Below are 14,240 nucleotides of genomic sequence, written 5' to 3' on the forward strand. Positions count from 1 at the left end.
CAGAGCCCAGTGGATTCTCAGTGGAGCCACCGCAGGGTAGAGCCTCAGTGCCGTAGGTGGGATCTGGGCAGAAGAAAGAGCCCTCATTTCTCAGCCACATTCATAGGAAGTGAGCCTCAGCCACAGATTGATGGGGACAAGATGAGAAATGCTAATGTCCTGCCCCTCATAGGAAATACCCCATGTAGGAAATAGCTGGGGGAGGGGAGGGAGCCATCTGTTCTTTCTTGGCTGTACTGGTTTTGAGTGTTCATCTTGCTGAGTGTGACTGGGGGAGGGAGGGAATGGGTCTCAGCTTAAATACCATAGACACTTAGTGTTTGCACCGAATTTTTGTTCGTTTTTTTGTTTGTTTGTTTGTTTAACTAAATGTTTCTTGGTAGGCTATATGTCCTCAGGACCATTTCTAGAGATTTTATTTTAAACATTTTATTTATTTATTCATGAGAGACACACAAAGAGGCAGAGACAGAGGCAAGAGGGAGAAGCAGGCTCTGTGAAGGGATCCTGATGTAGGACTCGATCCTGGGACTCTGGGAGCCAAAGGCAGATGCTCAACCGCTGAGCCACCCAGGTGTCCCCATTTCTAGAGATTTTAAATGATTTTGTTGTTTTTTTTTCTTTTTCAACAAGAATCAGCTTTTTTATTTGTTTATTTCTTGCATGTGAAGTATCCCTCGATGACATCCTTGGCCTGCTTTGCCTTAAATACCATGCAACTGCAACCAACCACTTTATGGAGTTTTCTCTCTGTTGACTTTACAGAAGCCTACCCATCCTCCTAGTTTCTTGTTGTCATCAGCTTTAATTTGGTGTTCAGCACAGAGGGCATCCATCCACCTGACATACATAGGCTCATCACTGTTGGATGCAAGTACACAGAGATGGGCTTGGAGCTTGTCTAAGACTCTGGCCACTTAGCAAATTCCATGAGCTAGGCTGCTGTGGATGAGGGAGGTATTCAGCATGTCTTGCAAAGCAGTGTGAACACCCATTACAGCTCCAGCAGCCATGCCTTCCTCAGCCATGGCAGTGGGTTCCTGGGGGAGCTGAATCTTGAGCGCACCTGAGCCTCTGCCTCAATGAGACTCAGTGTCAGTGTCAGGGAAAAACAAAGACTGATTTTGTTAGTTTGTTTTATTTATTTTTTTATATTTACTTATGATAGTCACAGAGAGAGAGAGAGAGAGGCAGAGACACAGGCAGAGGGAGAAGCAGGCTCCATGCACTGGGAGCCCGATGTGGGATTCGATCCCGGGTCTCCAGAATCGTGCCCTGGGCCAAAGGCAGGCGCCAAACCGCTGCACCACCCAGGGATCCCTGTTAGTTTGTTTTAAAGAAAAACGTTCAACAGTTTCACTGAAGAGGTCCACAGTATTTTTTTTTTTAAAGATTTTATTTATTTATTCATGAAAGACCTAGAGAGACAGAGAGAGGCAGAGACAGAGGCAGAGGGAGAAGCAGGCTCCACGCAGGGACCCGACATGGGACTCCACCCGGGTCTCCGGGATCACGGCCTGGGCCGAAGGTGGCGCTAAACCGCGGAGCCACAGGAGCTGCCCCACAATGTCTTTATGGTACTCGTGGGAGTCTTCCCCTCCACCCTGATTTCTTGCATCACACCTTTGCTTTCTTAGTTTCTTTTCCTAATCTAGAAGTCCAAGATATATTTTGTTAGAACTTTGTTAAATTAACATTTGTTGAAGAAATGCAAGATGTGGATGTTGCTGTGGTTCAACTAAAGATTATGAGAGAAATAAAAATAGACAAGGATTTTTACTCACAAGACCTGGAGGAAGTACACAGTATGTGTCAAGGTGCCACTTGGGAAGGTCAAGGCAAGTGCAGGCAGAGAGTGACAGGACCTGGGACACATGACTGTTATCACTCTCCTTGGGTGGGGTGGGCTTTGGGGTTCCTGAGTGAAGGCCAAATTGGTCAATTCAGACCCAAAACAGTGTGGTCTGGGGAAACTCCACGAGGATTCTTATCTCTAGGCGTACAAGAGGAAGGTTCTGGGAGAGGACAGACAGTTGGTCACAAGGGCTGTTGAGGAAGTCCTGTCAGAAATTTACATTTGCTTGTGACTCTGCAGGCCGTTGCCTAGGACAACGGTTGCTTGTTGGGGTGGGGTGGGGGGGGGCGCTAACGTGAGTTAAGCCCCCTGGTGGCTGCTTGGCTAAACAAAATAAAAGCCAAGGCAGCAATAGGCTAGCTAGTTTAGCTAAACTCCTGACATATTTCCTTTAATGGTATATATATATATACACACACATATTTGAAGACTTTATTTATTCATAGAGACACAGGCAGAGAGAAGCAGGCACTATGCAGAGAGCCTGACATGGGACTCGATCCAGGGATCCAGGATCACGCCCTGGGCTGCAGGCGGCGCTAAACCGCTGCACCACCGGGGCTGCCCGCTCGTGGCATATTTCTTACTAAAACAAGGTTGTTACAGGACTTCACTTAATTGCCCTCGGTTTTTGGTCACACCGCTTTGGAAGAATGAAGAGGTAGACCAGATAGAGTGGTGGGTAGCAAAGCAAAGTGGGCAGTAAAGCTCACTTTACTTTTGAGCAATAGTAAAGTGATAATACAAAGCTCCAGAAGAGGGAAGGGACCCGAGAGGGTTGCTAATTTGACATTTAAATCTAGGGGTTTTTATGGGCTTGTTGGTGGCTATTTTAATTTGATTAACCCTCATGCACTTGTCATCCAATCAAGTCTTATCACGTGGGAAAGGAGCTCCTTCCAGGGTGGTGTAAAAATACTTTTAAAGGTTTCCTCCTAGGGTGCAGCACCTTGTCTCTGCCTGCCTTTCTTCCAACTATCCTTCATCAAGGCAACAATTTTAAACCCCTTCTCTTTAAAGCAGTATGAAGTATATGTAACAACAGCTGTTAGATATAATAAAGTATTAACACCAAAACATATTTAACTTTTTTATATGACATCTGACATTTGCAGAACTGCATATTGTATTGTATTTATTGTATTTATTGTATTTTATAGGAAGATCTAGGTCCAACATGGGGCTTGAGCTCATATCCTCAAAATCGAGTGGCATGCTCTATGGACTGAGTCAGCCAGGTACTCCACAAGAATACCTTTTTAAATTTTTTATTTATTTATTTTATTTTATTTTATTTTATTTTATTTTATTTTATTTTATTTTATTTTATTAATGAGAGACACACAGAGAGAGGCAGAGACATAGGCAGAGGGAGAAGCAGGCTCCCTGCAAGGAGCCCGATGCAGGACTTTATCCCAGACCCCAGGATCACTCCCTGAGCCAAAGGGAGACGCTCAAACGCTGAGCCACCCAGGCATCCCACCATACCTTTTTTTAAAAAAAGACTTTACTTTTAGTCAGTTTTAGAATTATAGAAAAGTTGCAAAAGTATTTCAGAAAATTTCCCACATATTTGCACTTTGCTTCACCTAATTCTAGCATCTTACATGACCAAAGTACAGCGATTAAAACCAAGAAATTAACCTACTATTATCTAACATACTGAACTTACTAGAATGTCAGCAGTGTTTCACTGATGTCCTTTTCCTGTCTTGGGATTTTACAGAGCTTTGAGCTGTTATTTCTCTTTAGTGTCTTCTAATCTGACAATTTTGTAGTCTTTCCTTATCTTCCACGACCTTGACATTTTAAAGAGTATTGGTCAGGAATTTTGTAAGATATCCATCAATTTGGGCTTGTTTGATGTTTTCTCATGATTGGAATGAGGCAATACATTTTGGGAAAATGATTTTTTGTCTTTCTCAGTGCACCGTATTACCGAGTTTATGACATTGTTATATTATTACACCTTGGGTTACCTGGATGGCTCAGTGGGTTAAGCATCTGCCTTCAGCTCCAGGGGGAAGCTGTTTTTCCCTCTCCCTGCTCTTGTGCTTTTGCTCACTCTCTGTCTCTCCTTCTCAAATAAATAAAATCTTTTAAAAAAGTTGTCACAGGTTAACCTTGATGATTTGGCTAAGGTACAGCCTGTACAGTTTCTCCACTGTAATGTTACTATGTTTCCCTTTTGTTCATAAATATCTTGGATAATATCTAAGATTATCTGAATATCCTGTTTCTTTTTATTTTTAAGATTTTATTTATTTATTCATGAGAATATACAGAGAGGAGAGAGAAGAAGAGACAGAGGCAGAGGGAGAAGCAGGCTCCATGCAGGGAGCCTGATGTGGGACTCCATCCTGGGTCTCCAGGATCACACCCTGGGCTGCAGGCAGCACTGAACTGCTCAGCCACCGGGGCTGCCCAATATCCTGTTTCTCCTCAAATTTTGCCTGCTGATTTTAGTATCCACATTGTCTGCAAGGAATTAACACAGTGGTACTTATCTAATATTGATTTTTCTCTTTCCCTCTTTCTTTCTACTTGTATTAGTTGGAATTCTATAAGAATTCTTTCCCATTTATTTATTTATGTCAGTATAGGTTTATCATTTTTATCTTATTCTATGGGTTATAATCCAACACCATACATTTATTTTAATACTCAAATTGTTCTAACTCTGGCCATTCAGAACTTCTTCAGGTTTGGTTCCTCTTCCTTTTTTTTTGGCATTTCCTTGCTTTCTGGCACCACAAAATATTCTGTATTCATCTTATATTTTCCCTGCCACAGCCCTTGAATCAACTACTCTCCAAGGCATTCTGGTTCTTTTACTGAAGAATGGTATAGAGAAACCAATATCTGGGTGCTAAGTGTGCTCACTACTACTGAGATCTCATTGCTTCTAGGCTCCTTCTGTGGAAAATGCTGGAAATACATGTATCTCCACTAATCCATGCACATATGCATCTGTGTTTATTTTTTTAAAGATTTTATTTATTTATTCATGAGAGACACAGAGAGAGAGAGAGAGAGAGAGAGAGAGGCAGAGACACAGGAAGAAGGAGAAGCAGGCTCCATGCAGAGAGCCCGATGTGGGACTCGATCCCAGGAGTCCGGGATCATGCCCTGGGCGGAAGGCAGACACTCAACTGCTGATCCACCCAGGCGTCCCTGCATCTGTATTTCTATGTAACTCCATCTGTATACATATTCTATAACCATGATTTTATGCAATATCTCTGATTCCAATCCAATACTATGGGGTTTCTTATTTGTAACTTTTTTCCAGTGGTGAGAAACCAGCCTCTCCATTGTACACAATATTCTTACTTATTTATTCATAAAGTATACATAAAGTACCCATACTCCTTTGAAAAATACATTTCTATCTTAGATTACAGTGTTTATATAGCATTTATTTTCATCTTTAATTTTTTTCATTTTTTAAAAAAAGATTTTACTTATTTATTTGAGAGAGAGAGAGAAATAGAGAGAGAGAGATAGAGAGAGAGAAAGCATGAGCTGGGGGAGGAGCAGCGGGAGAGGGAGAAGCAGACTCCTTGCTGAGCAGGGAGCCCAATGTGAGGCTCGATCCCAGGACCCTGAGATCATGACCTGGGCTGAAGGTAAATGCTTAACTGACTGAGTCACCCAGGAGCCCCCGTCTTTAACCTTGTATTATGCAGATAAGATCCTGTTTTCTTTTCTTTTTTTTTTTTTAAGATCCTGTTTTCTAAGATTACTTAGAGTAGTTCTTTTCTTCCTCACCTTTAGTGAAATTTTGTTATTTATTTATTAAAGATTTTATTTATTTATTCATGAGAGACACAGACAGAGGCAGAGACACAGGCAGAGGGAGCAGCAGGCATTCCATGCAGGAGCCCAGTGTGGGACTCGATCCCAGAAATCTGGGACCATGCCCTGAGCCAAAGGCAGATGCTCAACCACTGAGCCACCCAGGCGTCCCTGTTTTTTATTTATAGTCCAGGTTCATGTGTTAACTATTTGTATTATATCTTGGATTCCCAACACATCTGGATAGGTCTTAATTACTTGTTTATTTTGGGGTGGAATGTGAAGGGCATGTAAAACATTACTATGGCTCTATAACAGAAAGGTATTCCCAAAGAGGTATAACTCTGTCCTCATCTGCATTACTCCCTTCCCATTCTCCTCTTTTTTTTTTTTTTTTTTTTTTATTTATGATAGTCACAGAGAGAGAGAGAGAGGCAGAGACACAGGCAGAGGGAGAAGCAGGCTCCATGCACCGGGAGCCCAACGTGGGATTCGATCCCGGGTCTCCAGGACCGCGCCCTGGGCCAAAGGCAGGTGCCAAACCGCTGCGCCACCCGGGGATCCCTCTCCTCTTCTTTTTACCCCTTTCCAACCACTCCTTATAACCAATTTCTTAAATTTCTACGCATTCCCTCCCATTAAAAAAATAGTAATATGTGAGTCTGTCTGAAATAGACACCATTAGTCACCTATTTCAACTTGTCTTCATCTTCCAAAGTCATATAATCTCTGATTTTAGCTGGTCACATAATGACCTGGATCATATGGTTCCATTTTCCCAGCCTCCCATGAAGCTAGGTGTAACCACATGGTTAAATTCTTGCCAGTGAGATGCAAGGAGTTAAAATTCATTTGGTACCTTTGGGAAAACTGCTTTAAAAGATTGATACATATCTTTTTTCTCTCTCTCTTTTCACCTAGTATTCTATCCTGCTGCTTAGAATGTAAATGTGATGGCCAGAACTCCAACAGCCATCTTAGACCATAAAGACAAGAGTTCTGGGAATGGAGAAGTGGAAAGCTTAAAGAGCTTATGTTCCTGATGATATTTTAGAGTCTCCATACCAAACTGGATTTGTGTATCTATGTATATGTGTGATGATGAAACCTTATTATATGTAAGACATTCATTTTTTAAAGTTTATTTATCTTTTTTAGTAATTTGTATATAAAGTGTGGGACTCAAACTCACGACACTGAGATCCAGAGTTACGTGTTCTTCTGACTCAGCCAGCCAGGAACCCCAAGACTTATTCATTTTTAATTTGTATTTTCTATTATATGCAGCTGATATTAATCCTAACTGTTCAATGTCTAAATCAAACTAAGCAAATAGATCTAGATCTGATTTGATTTTTGTGTTATTTTAAATTTATATTTAATTATTTACAGTCCCATGTAAATCCTGTACCAGGTCAGAATGAAAGCAGTACATTTATGTTAGAACCTATAGTATTGTGGGGGCACCTGGCTGGCTCAGTCAGAAGAGCATGCAACTCTTGATCTTGGTGTTGTGAGTTCAAGCCCCACTTTGGGTGTAGAGATTACTTTAAAAAAAAACAAAAAACAAAACCTTTGGTATCATAATACAGTCAGGATTAATATATAGTTGGTGTTGACATGTACACTTATGCTGGTAATATATGGCTATCTCAAGTACTGAATGAGAAGTATCTGTATCATATTAGTGGTAGCATTTTGAAAATCACAAGTAAGAATTGCATTCGCGGATACACACATTTAACAAACAGTTATGGAATGTTTTGTGCTAGGTGTTGATGCAATAGAGAATGAAAATGAACACAGGCCCTGTCTACTTACACACCAATGAGGCTAAAGACATTAATCAAAACAGTTGTACGTGTCTATACACATGAATATGAGAGGTCGAAGGATGAGAAAAATGCTGTTCTGAGAGTACATATTTGTAGGAGTGGAAAGCTTAAAGATTAGGGGTTCCTAGTCAGAAGAACAGGGAGAGCCTGAGGAGGCTGAGATCTGAAAGCTGGGTGGTAGTTAAAAACGTAAAGGGAAAGGATGCCTGGGTGACTCAGTGGTTGAGCGTCTGCCTCCAGCTCAGGGTGTGATCTCAGGAGTCTTGGGATCGAGTCCTGCATCGGGCTCCCTGCATGGAGCCCTCTTCTCCCTCTGCCTGTGTCTCTGCCTCTCTCTGTGCCTCTCATGAACCAATAAATAAATCTTAAAAAAAAAAAAAAAAGATAAAGGGAAGAGCACGTGCAAAAGCCCTGTTGTGAGAGGGATCCTGGTGTGAGGGATGAACACATGCTCAGTGTGGCTCGAGCAGAGAGAACAAAGCATAAGATGAGGTCCATGAGGCAGGGAGGAGTTAGACTGTGCCTGGCTATACAAGCCATATTATAGAGTCCCATAAGGATTACTGTCCTTTATTACCTGATGTCCAATATTTTGAAAACCATTTTTTAATGCATTTTTGTTCTTTTGTTGTTCTCTTTAACTTTTCCTTAAGGTTACCTAGGATTCCATGGTTTGGATGTGTCTTGATTTACATAGCCAATACTCCACAATAATCACTGAGGTATCTTCCGATTTTTTTTACCATTTCAGTGTTACAATCAACATCTTGATATATATATATATATATGTATCACTTTTTAAAATACATACATATACATATATATATATATATCACTTTTTAAAAATGTTTATTTGAGAGAGAGTGAGTGCACGAGCAGGATGGGGGGTAGAAGGAGAGGGAGAGAGAGAAACAGACTCTCCACTGAGCAGGGAGCCTGATGGGAGTCTCGATTCCAGGACCCAGGGATCACGCCTTGAGCCAAAGGCAGACACTCAACCACTGAGCCGCCTAGGTGCCCCTCATCATCTCTATTCTCAAGAAATGCCTCCCACGGTCTTTGCCCATTTCTACAGAAATTGCTAACACCTGCTAGCACTCACATGGTCTTCAGTTCTCTATGTATTTGCCACGTATGTGGCTTGAGTAACAGATAAATTGGACAGTACCTGTCTGGACCTTTGACTTTGCTTATCTACCCTGAACTTGAAAACAAATTTACCATTGACCAACAGGTGGCACCATATCCCAAACTACAATACTACATTGAGGATAGGCATTCTCTTTTTTTTTTTTTTTTAAAGATTTTATTTATTCATTCATGAAAAACAGAGAGAGGCAGAGACACAGGCGGAAGGAGAAGCAGGCTCCATGCAGGGAGCCGACGTGGGACTCGATCCCGGGACCAGGATCACACCCTGGGGCCAAAGGCAGGCACTTAACTGCTGAGCCACCTGGGCTGCCCAGGGTAGGCATTTTAAAACAGCTTTCTTTGGGAAGCCTGGGTGGCTCAGTGGTTGAGAGTCTGCCTTTGCCCCAGGGCATGATCCTGGAGTATCAGAATCAAGTCCCAGGTCGAGCTCCCTGCATGGAGCCTCCTTCTCCTGCCTATGTCTCTGCTGCGCTCTCTCTGTTTCTCATGAATAAATAAATAAAAATCTTTAAAATAATAAAAAAAAAAAACAGCTTTCTTTGAGAATGTCTCGTCTGACCTCCCTCTGGAGTGTCAAGTTTAAATATTGTGGATCCAGTCCCAATATGAATTTAAAGAACCTTATAACAAGTAACCAGATAGTGAAATTGGCTGTGGTCTCTAACTCTGCTCCTCCCCTGTTCATTCTGTATTAATTGAGTGTCTACTATGGATTAGTCACTGCTTCTCTGTAGAAATAAGTCTTATGACTTGCTTCCTTTTTTTTCCTTATTATTTACTTCTAACTGGACTGCCAGATATCTCTGTCCATGACAATCTCATGTGTCTCCTCCTTAGTTCAACTGGTTTAGTGTCAGAACTTGCCAACTGGGCATAACCTTCCACCTTTGCCCTTTCACTTATCAGTAATGCAGAAGGAAGAACAATAGGACCACAAATCCTTTCTCTACGCGAGTACAAGGAAGCCAATGCCATATAATAGTATAGCAAGCAAGGCAAGAGGAAATAAATCAAGATACCTTCTCTTGTAGGTAACTTTGATTGTTCTGGTTCCTTGTTACTTTTTAACTTCCTTGGATGATTGTAGTCATATGTCATAAGCCCTTCAAGCAGCTGAACCTTGCTTAGTGCCACCAGATGCTGGGAAATCTGACCCAATTGTCCTTCCATCTTATCCCATTGTACTTGCAAACTGACAAAACTAACTATCTGATTCCCTGTGATGGCATTTTGCTTTATTTCATGTCTCTACCATTGTTGATTCAAAGCATTTTCAGCCCATAGTCTATATCAAGATCCCTTTTTGAACTATATGGTGGCCACTCTGTGAAGAACTTTGTCCCTGGCAAAGTATTAGAAGATGCAGAGAATTTTAAAGTAGGGAAAGTGGAGAAAGAGTTTGACAGTTTAGTTTCAGTGAAAGATTACAGCCCTGTTTACCGAGGTGGGAATCCCCTGCTGGTTTGTATTTTCCTTTAACTCTTTCGAGAGAAAACGGAAACTGAGAAACCAGCAATGTAGGGTTAACCTATTTTTGGTTTGTGAAATTCAAAGCAATTCTTGTTTTCTTTTTTTTTTTAAGTTTTTTCTTAATTTTTATTTATTTATGATAGTCACACACAGAGAGAGAGAGAGAGAGAGAGAGAGAGAGAGACAGAGGCAGAGACATAGGCAGAGGGAGAAGCAGGCTCCATGCACCGGGAGCCCGATGTGGGATTCGATCCCGGGTATCCTGGATCGCGCCCTGGGCCAAAGGCAGGCGCTAAACCGCAGCGCCACCCAGGGATCCCCAATTCTTGTTTTCTGATCACAAACTTCACGATTATCTGTGGATAGTAATTTGTGCACACAGTGCAGAAACAACATAAGGCTCTGACTTTATTCAAAGTTTGGCAAATAGGGGAACTTGGGTGGCCCAGTTGGTTAAGCATCTGCTTTTGGCTCAGGTCATGAGGCTCAGGTAATGATCTTGGGGTCCTGGGATTGAGCCTTGTGTCAGGCTTCCTGCTCAGCAAGGACTCTGCTTCTCCCTGTCCCTCTGCTTCTCCCCCTGCTCATGCTTGCTCTCTCTCTCAAATAAATAAAGAAAATCTTAAAAAAAAAAAAAAAAAGCACAGGTCCAGCACTGTCCTGGAAAAGCAAGTGGCCTGAACTTCAAATTTGAATTGCCCTTCTTTGTCACAAATATAAGACAATGGCTGCTATTTTCATTTAGGCCTCCTTTTCTTTATCTATGAAATGAGAGGATTAAATAAAACAATGTAGGGAGAGATGTGAAAGATGCTGAAACAGAGCCAACTAATGACTGAGTGTGTGCAATGGAAAAACAAGTGGATCTATCTAACCAAACTCACTGGGTAATCCTTGTCCTTGAGCACTTTTGTAAGTCTATGAATTGTAGAGAGCAAAGCAAATGGCTCTTGCCCACAGACATGCAGATAAATTTCTATATGTGCAAATGCAATCAAATTCCCTATCTCCTCAAGTTCTTCTAGTTTTGCCCCAATTTGTAAATACATTTCAGCATTATTGACTGCTTATATATATGTGGATCTTTGAATAATTCTTTGAACCATTGTAATATCTTAGTTCTCTAACTTGTCAGTGAGTTAAGTAACATCTTTGACCTATACTCTATTTTATATTTGCTTGAGAGTCAGGAATTTATTCTGTAAAACACTAGCTGTTAGCAACAATTGCTCAAAAGTCCAATGTGGGGGTGCCTTGGTGGCTCAGTTGTTAAGCCTCTGCCTTTGGCTCAGGTCATGATCCCAGGGTGCTGGGATTGAGCCCTGAGTTGGGCTCCCTGCTCAGTGGAGAGTCGGCTTCTCCCTCTCCCTCTGCCCCCTCCCTGCCGCTTATGCTTGCTTCTGCTGTATCTCAGATAAATAAATAAAATCTTAAGAAAAAAAAAGTCCAATGATCACAAATTATTTGGTCAAGAAACCATATATATATATTTTTAGTAGAATACTATGGTAAAAGTGATAAATTGCTTCCCAAGTTGCTTAACTTAGTCCATGTTATAATTATAACCAGGAATATGGACAAAAGAGATCAAGTGCTAAAGAAAAATGCGTTTATCAAATACTCCAGGTGTCTGCTTTGAGTTAAGTAGAACTTGTGGTTGAAGGTGCTTTCTGAACATAAATTTTTTTTCAAGCTTTTTTTCTTTTTCCTTTTTAAGAATCTATTTGAGAGAGAGAAGAAGGAGCAGAGGAAGGGGCAGAAGAAAAGCAGACTCCTTACTGAGCAGGGAGCCCAACTTGTGGCTGGATCTGGGGACTCCAGGATCATGACCTGAGCCGAAGGCCAATACTTAACCAACTGAGCCACAGAAATTTTATTGGCCAGGTTTGTATCTGAGATTATTCAGAGTGAAAAGATTTCCATAGTAGCAACTCTCTGCCCCCGCCATACATTAGTAATATGCCATCTGCGTCTACTTTGGGCTTTTTGCAGAGAGAAGTGGCTGTGACTTACTGCACTGGAGTGGTCTCACCTAAGACCACATTGCAAGAAGTGATGGTGGAATGGAATTTGGGGCAGGTGGCCTTGAGAGAAGGAGTACATATGGGAGGAAGGAATTCTTACATGAATCTTCACAAATCTGGAGTAAATCTTATTCCTTTCCTTTACTGTGTATCTTTGAAAAGCTGATTCTATAATCTGAAAAAAAAAAGAATTTTTAAGGATGGGGCAGTTGCGTGATACACATTAAGGAGGGCACGTGATACAATGAGCACTGGATGTTACATACAACTGATGAATGATGAATCACTAAACTCCACCTCTGAAATTAATACTACACTATACATGAATTAACTTGAATTTAAATTTAAAAGTTTTAAAAAGAAATTTTATGGCCTGATCTCCCTGAAATCAGACCTTACCATTAAAACTTATATGCAAGTTGTTTATTTGGGGATGTGATCCTAGGCAACTTGAGTAAAAACAGGAATGGAGGAAAAGCCGATGCCTATGCTCATGTGTATATGTTAGGGTTTGGAACTAGGGCAGATGGGGCCATCCTGTACAAGGCCCCATCCCCTCCCAGCCCTGGCAATATACTTGAGATTTCTCTAGCTTTTCCTTCAGAAGGAATATGTGCCTTGTGTAGGTTATGGCTTGGAATTAGGCAGATGTGGGTACCCCCAATAGCTCACTCCCCAACCAGGCCTCTCCCTGTAGCTGCCCTGTTTCGGATGCTTGCCCTCCCTGCCCCCCATGCAGAGACCATCTGCACTCTGTCTACCAGCCTTGTGCTCTCAGGGCCCTTCAGGTCTGTGGGGCTCAGACCAGTCCTTAAAACCCACGTAGCCTCTGGAGAAGAGGGTGCCCATGCCCAGAAAAATCTTTCTGAGGTATCAGGTTTAAGTGATAATAGTTTGTTCCCATTTAGACTGGCTGCCTGAGGCATTCCCAAGCTTTCTCAACCATCAAGGCTCCCAGATATCTGTTACTAGAGGGTACTTGAGCATCCCCCTTGACCAGCAGTGGGGGATATACACATGTGTGTAGATTAAGACTTGGAATTAGATAGATATCAGGTACTCCCAACAGCCCCCCTCCACAAAACGGCCTCAAGATACATGGTCCTGGGATCCCTGGGTGGCGCAGTGGTTTAGCGCCTGCCTTTGGCCCAGGGCGCGATCCTGGAGACCCAGGATCGAATCCCATGTCGGGCTCCTGGTGCATGGAGCCTGCTTCTCCCTCTGCCTATGTCTCTGCCTCTCTCTCTCTCTGACTATCATAAATAAAAAAATAAAATAAAATAAAAAAATTTAAAAAAAAATTAAAAAAAAAAGATACATGGTCCTATTCTAGGACCTTGGCCACCCTAACCTGTGCAGCTTGAACAGGCACAGTATGTAGCCCATCAGTCTGGTAAGGGCACCGGGACCTCCAGACTGCCTGGTGTCAGTTGAGAATCACCTCCAGAGCAAAGAAAGCCCATTCCACAAAAATCCTTCTAAGGCAACATTCTTCAATTGGTGACAGTGCCCATTTGGACTGGCTGCCTGATGAAGTCCCATGCTCTCCAGTGATCAAGGCTCCCAGGTGCTTCTCGTGGCAGACTATCTCTGCAGCCAGTCAGAACCCGCCTTGGCAAGACAATCCAGACTCTCCAGCTTTATCATAAGATGGAATAAGTATGTACATTGGTGTATATTAGACCTTGGAAATAAGCAGATGCCTTGTACCCCAACAGTTCATCCTTTGATCAGCCTATCTGGACTTTTGCCCAATTGCAGGTCCCCGGCTACTCTGACTTGCAATGCTCCTGAATGAGCACTATGAATTTTGATACTGTAGGATGGATAGCCAAGACCCCACAGGCCTAAAGAGATCGTTTGGTCCTTAAACACCTGCACAGCGTTGAGCAGAGGGACCCTCCCCCCACAAGGTTCCTTATTAGGCAGTAGATTTAAAACTGGGGACCTACAGTCCCCAGGTGGACTAGCTGCCAGATGGGTCCCTGGCTCATCTGCCCTTCTTCTTGGGGCGGGGGGGGGGGGATATACTTCACAAGGAACAGCCTCCTAGAAGGGCTATTCAGGGTGTTACAATATACATCTTGAGCTCCAAAAGCCTGAAAG

General features: G+C 42.3%; 1 long non-coding RNA gene and 1 pseudogene across 1 annotated transcript; one reads left to right on the plus strand and one right to left on the minus strand.

The window, feature by feature from the left end:
- Positions 1-652: 652 nt before the first annotated feature.
- On the minus strand, positions 653-1,028 carry LOC112668918 (40S ribosomal protein S12-like; annotated as a pseudogene).
- A 7,111-nt stretch (positions 1,029-8,139) lies between these two features.
- Positions 8,140-12,428, plus strand: LOC125753450 (uncharacterized). The gene is made up of 3 exons (XR_007405331.1): positions 8,140-8,210; positions 11,828-11,994; positions 12,103-12,428. It is a non-coding gene; the product is annotated as an uncharacterized LOC125753450 (long non-coding RNA).
- The last annotated feature ends 1,812 nt before the right edge of the window (positions 12,429-14,240 follow it).

This window comes from Canis lupus, chromosome 23 (assembly GCF_003254725.2).
Source record: "Canis lupus dingo isolate Sandy chromosome 23, ASM325472v2, whole genome shotgun sequence".
In the NCBI taxonomy this organism is placed as follows: Eukaryota; Metazoa; Chordata; class Mammalia; order Carnivora; family Canidae; genus Canis; species Canis lupus.